This window comes from Neofelis nebulosa, chromosome 6, assembly GCF_028018385.1.
Source record: "Neofelis nebulosa isolate mNeoNeb1 chromosome 6, mNeoNeb1.pri, whole genome shotgun sequence".
Taxonomy (NCBI): Eukaryota; Metazoa; Chordata; class Mammalia; order Carnivora; family Felidae; genus Neofelis; species Neofelis nebulosa.
The window spans coordinates 96,045,785-96,054,764 of record NC_080787.1 but is presented as its reverse complement, the minus strand read 5'-3'; the positions used below and the strand labels follow the sequence as shown (position 1 = coordinate 96,054,764).

The 8,980-nt window shown below is 35.8% G+C and overlaps 1 pseudogene; it reads right to left on the bottom strand.

Annotated features, from left to right (window-relative positions):
* Window positions 1–916: 916 nt before the first annotated feature.
* On the bottom strand, window positions 917–8,506 carry LOC131515459 (cerebral cavernous malformations protein 2 homolog; annotated as a pseudogene).
* Between the last annotated feature and the right edge of the window lie 474 nt (window positions 8,507–8,980).

Here is an 8,980-nt window from a genome sequence, read left to right as displayed (position 1 = left end):
AGACTGGTTTGGGGGTACCTATGTGGTTCATTCGGTTAAGCATCCAGTTCTTAGTTTTGGCTCAGGTCATGGTCTCGTGGTTTTGTGAGTTTGAGCCCCATGTCACACTCTGCACTGACCTTGCAGAGCCTGCTTGGGATTCTCATTCTCTCTCTTTCTCTCTCTCTCTGCCCCTCCCTTGCTCACAGTCTCTCTGTCTCTCTCAAAATATATAAATAAACTTAAAAAACTGATTTGGACCTTTGTCTTATTCATGTATTAATTTATGTAATGTCTAAGCTAGTATATTTTTTTATGTACCCAAGAAGCTTTTACTATAACATCACCTTCCTAATCTCATCAAAAATTCTACATTTTATGAATCTTACTGACTTCCTGTCAGTTAGCTTGGAAATAAAGAGTTTTGACAGTCACTATCTAAATTGTTAGGCAATGAAAAAGTCAACATTATCTATGCGATATTATCTATGGGACTATCAGAAAATTATTTTAAATGAACCCATCCTTACATTCAATTAATTCCTGTTGAACAAATTAATGGATTAAAAATGTAGCCTTGCTGTTTGCAAAATATTTTATGTAGGATGTAATAAGAAAGAATTTCTATAAACAGGTGTCAGGAGAAGGAACATTTCAGTCAATGCGGCAGAAAATGAAAATATCTGTATAGTGCAGCCTAATATGATGATAAAGTGAGCTATTTTATGTTGCTTAATAATACGGTTTTTTAATACATTCGTGCTTCTTCACAATAGAGGGCCACCTATGCCCGCAATTCCCCTGCCCAGCCGGAGCCCAGGGAGAGGAAAAGAGCAGAAGCTAGAGGTCCAGGGAGCCTCCTCTACCCAAAAAGGCAAGACAAGTAAGGGTGTGCAGGTGGGGGATGTGAGCCGCCCAAGCCTTGCTCTTACCGTGAGGATTCCAGAGCCGTCCTTAGCCCAGATGGTCTCCAGGAAATGCCCAGACTGCAGGTAGTCGTCCCCAAGGATGAAGGGCTGCAGGGGAAGCAGCCTGAACTTGCAGCTGTTCCTGGAGAGCTGCCTCATGTTGAGCTAGGGGACTGAGGCCCTTCGCGCTCCTTGTGAAGCAGCGCAGCGCCAAACTGGAATTCCCTTGGCGTGGGCCTCGGCACCCAGTTCGCACGCCAGCGGCGCAGCCCTTTAGCAGCCACGGTGCTCAGAGCGCTCACGGATGGTCACGGCGGGAGGCGACCTCTGCTTGCACAAGGGCCAGGCCCAAAGGCAACCCGCGTGCGTACACTCGGGGAAGGAGAAAGAGCTGGCTCCAGCCTCACAGGGACCTTTGACATCCACTTTGGTGGGAGAGTGTCGTTTGGGAAGGGGCCGATGGTGGGTGGGTGTCGAGGCCCAATAAAACAGTACTCTGCCCAGAAAGTTATGGTGGACTCCGTGTAAACAACCCCGAAGACCTGGCTGACCAGCGAACACTGGTCTTCTACTAGAGCGACACAGGTGTCTGCAGCGAGGCTGGCCAGGGTGGTTGGCCTCCACAGGGCCCACACTGCTTTGGGACAGGGAGCCTGAGCTGAGGCCCCTGGGACTTGGTGCTCACAGACTCTGGCTGTGGGGAAACAGCCCTGTGCCATCTTCAGGAACACCGGATGCAAGGCTTCATTCCGGAAATGGGAGAAGGCGACAGTGTTATGCGCAGGGACCGTGAGATGCTGTCCTTCTGATCCCTCCAGGCCAGCTTCGCGCGGTAGGCAGACAGGTTGCTAGCATCATGGTGCTCCTGCGCAAGCGTCGGGGAACCGGTGCGCTTGCGCGGTCTGTGAAGTGCAAGATCTCATTCCCCCTGGAGGCGTTCAAGTACCCTGGTGTGTTAACGGAGGCCTAAGTACTTCACTTCCTCCGTGTAGTCGCTCAGCACCGAGGCCAGCCCACATGCTCAGGCAAGGACAGCACCACAGGGTGTGGACCCGTTCCTCTCTGTCACCTCCTCCCAGGCTTTCTTATCTTTATGCTTTTCACTCATTTAAGTGGCCACACAATTCCAGGCCTCTTGCCCTTCTTGCCCTTGGCTTGTTCCGTGCAGTCCCGCGTGAAGATTAAGTGAGATTAAGTGTAAATTTGATTCATCAGATTTTAAATGCAATGATCATGTCTTAATTTAGTGTTTTATCCGTGTTCTGGAGAGGAGGACTTTTGGCTTTAATTATAAAAACTATTTTTACAGATCTTATATAAAAAGACAGTTGACAGCAATTTGCATGTTTGGTAGTTTATAAAATTAAAAACTCCACATTTTAAGAATTCTGTAACGTTTTGTCTTTAATCTTATTTTAGGTATGCAGATTTAATTTATTTTTGGGTATAATAAAACTAACACACTTAGGAACACAAAAAGATTTTGGGTAACAATTTAAAAAGTTATTCTTAGATATCAATGTTTATCGTGGTAGAAAATTCAAATTTCTTTTTGTTTTAATGTTAAGAAATATGTATAGAATAGTTAAGAAGAGACTTTCTTATATAAAACAATTGGTAAATTAATATTTGTCATTAGAACTGAACTACCAAATGTCTTAAATTCATTTACAGAAATGGTATTATTTTATACATTTTTATTTTGTTAAACAAGATAATATGCATAGTTTCTTCTTCCACTGAACTCCCCCAACAACCAAGTTTAGAAAATTGAGAAAGGATGAGGTACTATTTATTAATTAAAGTAAATTTAATTAATAAATATTAATTAAAGTAAATTTAATTAATAAATATTAATTAAAGTAAATTTAATCAATAAATATTAATTAAATTGTGTATGTAAAATTATTAAATTTATTTAATTAAATTTAATTAATTAAATATTAATAAATATTTAATTTATTAAGTATATATGTATTTAATTATGCATTTCATTATGTATTTACTTGTTTAATTTATTTAATGTATTATTTAAATGTATATTTTATTAACAAATAATTTTCTCTAATGAGAAAATTTAAATACAACGTATATCTGATGGTTCTCCTCTGTTATGTAGTTTAGACTCAAAATTTTAATAAACAGTATAAGTTAAAGATGTATTCATCTCTATGTAATAAAATATTACCCAATATTGACAATGCTTAAATAAATTTACATTTTTAATAAATAAGTAGTACATATGTATGCAACACAAGATGGCATTTAATAATGTGCAAGACAAGCACATCATTATACATATTTGTGAATCGTTTCAAATCCTGCTCATTCCAAAACATTTTTGTGACTTTATTGACATTGTTTGCCAAGAATTTACAATATCATTTACTATTCATGAGTATTTCTTTTTTTTTTAATGGTTTTATTTTTGAGAGAGAAAGAGAGACCGAGCATGAGGTGGAGAAGGGCATAGAGGGAGGGAGACAGAGGATCCAAAGCCGGGTCCAGGCTCTGAGCTGTCGGCACAGAGCCCAAAACAGAGCTGGAACTCAGGAACCATGAGATCATGACCTGGGCCAAAGTCGTTCGCTTAACCTACTGAGCCATCCAGGTGCCCCACATGCTAAAGGTTTAATGAGCACTCCCACTGAACCATCACAATTATGATACAGATACTATTATCTCTGTCGTTTCATGTATAAGGAAACTAAGACTTAGAGGTTAAGTAATTTCCCAAGGTAAAAACAGCAAAGACTCCAGGGGAAATAGTACTCAAACCAGGTCCGCTGACTCCAAAGATAATGCTTCTTTTTTTTTTTTTTTTTAATGTTTATTTATTTTTGAGAGAGAGACAGAGACAGAGAGTGAGCAGGGGAAGGGGCAGAGAGATAGAGACACACACACACAGAATCTGAAGCAGGGTCCAGGCTCTGAGCTGTCAGCACAGAGCCCAATGTGGGGCTCAAACTCAAGAACCATGAGATCATGACCTGAGCCAAAGTCAGATGCTCAAACGATTGATCCACCCAAGCACCCCATATTTATGAGTATTTCTTTAGTTTTATTCATTATACACTGATTCTATAATATCAATGGAATTTTTTCATGATATATATATACTTATATGTATGCAATATTTCATTTAATGAACAAAACTGATTACCATTTAAATATTGAAGAACTTCTTCAACCACTTAAATAATTTTACATAAGTATATAATTTCAAAATATTTTTTCAAGGCTACATTTTTACTTTAGTAACCTCACTATAATTATAATAGTAAGTGTATACCTTGACATTACACATTTATATGATAAAACTTCTTTTATGAGAGAAATCTTTCTACTTTATGAGTATGTTAATAAAAAGTAAAAATGTATCTGAACAGATATGTATAAATAATTCATAGTGCCGTCATGTCTATGAATAAAATATGAATTCAGAATATTTTGAATCATAATATTTTACTTTCAAAATTAGACTATGGTATATTATTCAGCAAAGCTTCACTAATGTAATGATATAGACATTTTTCAGAGTATTTTTACATGTACTCTTGGAAATCAGAGATAAACAGTCAGGAAATTCTCATGGCATTACATTACTCCCCAGATAGGATATTATCTCACAAACACTGCCATTTCACCTAAATACTTCACCTTATTTGATTACTAACCACTTATAACTGAGAATGATTAATTCCTTTATTTTCTTTCGATTTTACCTGTGAAAAGAAAATAAATACAAGAATTTAAAGAAAATATATGATTTGGGAAACATATTCCAAAGAAACCTGTTCTATGAATCAGACTACCGAATGTCAAACGTTACCTAAAAATAATGCAAATGGCTATATGTAATGTGGCTTTTTAAATTCTGAATTCCTCAGAACTTATAAGAGGTATTTATATGGAGGAAGGACCAAAAGTGATGAAAAGACAAAATTTGGTAAACATCCACAGAATTCAAATTCCTAAGTTCAGCTAATTATTGCTTTAATTTATCCCTAATACAAGGCTTGGGCCAGGTTGAGCGTCCGACTTGAGCTCAGGTCATGATCTCGTGTTTCGTGGGTTCGAGCCCCATGTGGGCTCTGTGCTGACAGCTCATAGCCTGGAACCTGCTTCAGATTCTGTGTCTCCCTCTCTCTCTGCCCCTACCCCACTCATGCTCTGTCTCTCTATCTCTCTAAAAATAGATAAAACATTAAAAAACTTTTTTTTAATAAAAATAAAATAAAATGTCAGTAAGGAAAAAGTTGTTTGGAATCTGCTTCAATAATTTTAATACTAGAAACCTTCCATAAAGAGGGCATTGTGTTCGGTTTCATGCTATGGTGGCAATATCTTGCAAAGTCAAAGGATTAGAAGTAAAGCCTTAAAGTACAAATAACTCTCTTCAAGGGAAGAGCATTAACCTTTGGCCCACAGCACTTATTAAAACAGACATAATATTTAGTGGAAGATTATTATGTATTGAGAGAAAATATGATACACTAAGTTCATAAAAGATGCCACATATTCAGAGTATTTTGGACAATTTCAAGTTTGAAGTATTCTTTGTAACCTCAGTTGATATCCTCCTTGAGTCATTTTCTATAAGGATTCATAAACCTAGAAGATTAATTTTAATTGTGATAGCATTTTCCTACCATGAGCTAGTCCATTAAAATCATATTGAGTGAGATTACAGGTAAAGTTCTCAGCTGTTGGTTAATTCTCAAGCCAAGGTAAAATTGTGTAATGCCAAATACCCTGCTATGTATGATTTAAAACAACTATATAAAACACTAGTCAGTGAGATGTGAAACTGTTAAGTGCTTTTCTTGGGTACTGGGCTTGATATCTAGCACAGTAATATATTTTTAATTTAGAAGGATATTTAGAATAAAATTCTAGGAAGATATTTTTACTTTTTTGTAGTAGTAAATGTATTCAACACTAAAGCATTTAATATTACAGTTTACTTTAATTTTTACTTTTCCTAGTAAGAAGGCAAGGTTAAAAAAGTTATATCTTTATCTCCTAAATACTAATTCCCTAGACAGACTGTCATTTGTCAGTGATAAAATAGTTCACATTGATAGAAATTGATATAAAGGTATTATGTTGGAGATCAATATTCATGATATACAGAATGGTGTTCTAATATATAGATTAAACCATTTCTCATCGATTAAGAACTGCATATCCCCAAATGACTCATAATATGGACATAGTCTTATTGTTAATTGTATATTAATAAATTTTATACATTTACTGTTGTAATTCAATTTTCATTTTTATTATAATGTTTATAGTGCATTATTACATAAGGTATAGAATAAGTATGGATAAAAACAGATTTTGAAGCAGTTTATTCATAAATTTCAATACACATTTTTTATAAGCTGTCAAAAGTTTTTCCTCCTTGAGCATTGATTTCTTCATCTAAAAATGATACTACTCCTACTGTATAGGAATATTTTAAGATTTCGTTTCCTGTTTCACAAACCACAAGATTTTACAACAATGTAAGTAAAGCCCATGAAAGAAATGACATACAAAAGGAAACAATTGCTGTAATAAGCATTGTTCATTGAGTCCAGTTACATATAACTGATGAGCTACATCAATGTTTCAGTCTTAATACAAAAACTAATTAAGATGTATATATAGACTTTCATCTGCCACCATGATTGTAGAGATCTGTAGAAGTATTGCCAGCACTCTTTTGGTAAAAAAAAAAAAAAAAAAAAAGAGCAAAGCATAGAACAAACATTAAATTAATCAACAGATGAATGGAAAAAGAATGTGTTACAAAATATTGTGTATCATATATGATATATATTTATATGTGTATACTATTCAACCATTTAAAAAAAGGAAATTCTACCATTTTGACAATATGGATGGACCTTGAAGACATCAAGCTAAATGAAATAAGTCAGACAGAGAAAGACAAATGATCTTACTTGTATGTGGAATGTAAAAAAAAATCAGAAACAAAGGTCAGGATGGTGGTTGCCAAAAGTGGGAGATGGATGGTAGGGGAATTGAGTGAAGTGGTCAAAAGTTACAACTTTCAGTAAGATTAATACATTTTAGGAATATAATGTACAATATGAAAATGATAGGTAACTGTCATAGATTTTAAGTCTAAAGATCTCTCTTGGCCAGCAAGAGAGCAGGACACAGGATGAAAAGTGAGAGAAAGCTAATGTCTGGGAAAAGACAAGAGCCCCAAATAAGAGTCCTTGCCCCGTTTTTATTAGAATCAGAAGGCTTACAAACATGGCGATGGACTGCACAAAGAGACAATGACTCTGTGAACATTAACTTGGGGACATGAGGGAAAGGGGGTCTTGAATATATTTGGGGTTAGGGGTTTAGATTAATACAAAACAAAATCCTGGTGCCGGGCAGTCCGGCAGAAGGTTGTTTACAGCAGACATGAGACAGCACCTCTGTTTATCTTAGCTAACCTAGGGATGAGATAGGTAGGACAAGTGACCTCAGGGTTAACAAGGCACCTTTTTCTTTTGTTAATCATCTCCACTGTGGGCAACTTCACCTGCAGCTCAGTGTAGCGGTCTATAGCCCTATTTACCTGCTTACTTAACTTGGTCCTTCCTTCCTGTGAAAGCAGCTTTCTGCTATAGTACTAAATTGGGGGACGTTTTCGCCCTGAATGCCTAATCTTGCTTACCTCATATACCTTTGTATTGGAAGCCTAAGCCCCCTCTCTATTCTAGGTGCCTTTGCACACCCTCCCTATTCTGGGGTCCTGGTCTTGTTTACGCAAACTCAGGTGTGAGCATTCTATGGCTTTGTACTTCTTTATGCCTTGTTAACCCATTGGTGTAAGCCCAGAGGATTCCTAAGCATATTCCACACAGGTAACAATATTGTATATTGAAAAATTGCTAAAGAGTATATCTTAAAAATCTTCATCACAAGAAAAAAATTATGTGTTTGAAGTAATTAATGTTAACTAAACTTATTGTGGTAACCATTTTGCAATATATCAAATCATCTTGCTGTACACTTTAAACTTTATACAATGTTATATCTCAATAAAATTGGAAAAAATTAAAATTTCAAGTATTATGAATGAAATCATAGAACACCTAGGTAAATAGAGGAAAAAACTTTGTTAAATATTCAAAGATTCAATATTGCTAGTGTGTTAATCTCCCTCATTTTGATCTGTAGATCCAATGGAATTCCAATCAAAATCTCACCATATGTTTTGGATGTATTTATAAGTTGATTCTAATATGTATATGGAAAATCAAATGTTGAATTTCCATGAACATTTTTCCATAGTCATAACCATTTTTCAAAAAGAAGAATAAATTTGAACCTCAGATTCAAAATGTATTTTTCAAATAAAGCTACAGTAATCAAGACAGTATTTAGGAAGCACTAAGGGATTTTTTCTTCATTCTTCACAGTGAGAAGCTAGTGCGAATCCTGGAGGTGAAGCTCCAGGTGAAGGTGTGGGGGCCCTCCTAACACTGGGATTCCAGAAGATTTTAACTCTCAAGATACTCCTTACGGGCTTTTGCTCCTGGTGAGTTGTTATTTTCTGTGATTCTCTCCAGTTTTGGTTGCAGCAGCTTGCCCTGTGACCTCATTTCTCTGTTGGATCTATAAAAGGGTTTTTTGTTTAGCTTGATCTTGTTGTAAGGATGGAGTGCTAACTTCCACACAATTTACATGTTAGAGCAGAAATTTATACTTGTATCTTTTAGAAACAAAGTAATCTAAGAGACTTAACATTTTTAAATGTTGTTTTAAGGAAAATCTTTTTCACTGTATCCGACAAAAGCTAATAATTGAATGAAGCCTAACTGACTTGGCTTTATATATATATATATATATATTAATCACATTTGTACCTAAAAAAGCTGTACAACGTGGAGAGTGCTGCTTTAGTTTGTTGACCATCTGGAAAACTGAATCTGTTTAATTTGCCGATTCATTTTAAATTTGTTTAAATTATTTATGCTACACACGTTCAAATGGACTATTGATTTTGCTTCAGATTTTTCTTCTGTGTGTACACAATAATCCCCAATCCTGAAATAATCTTCAAATACCTTATATCT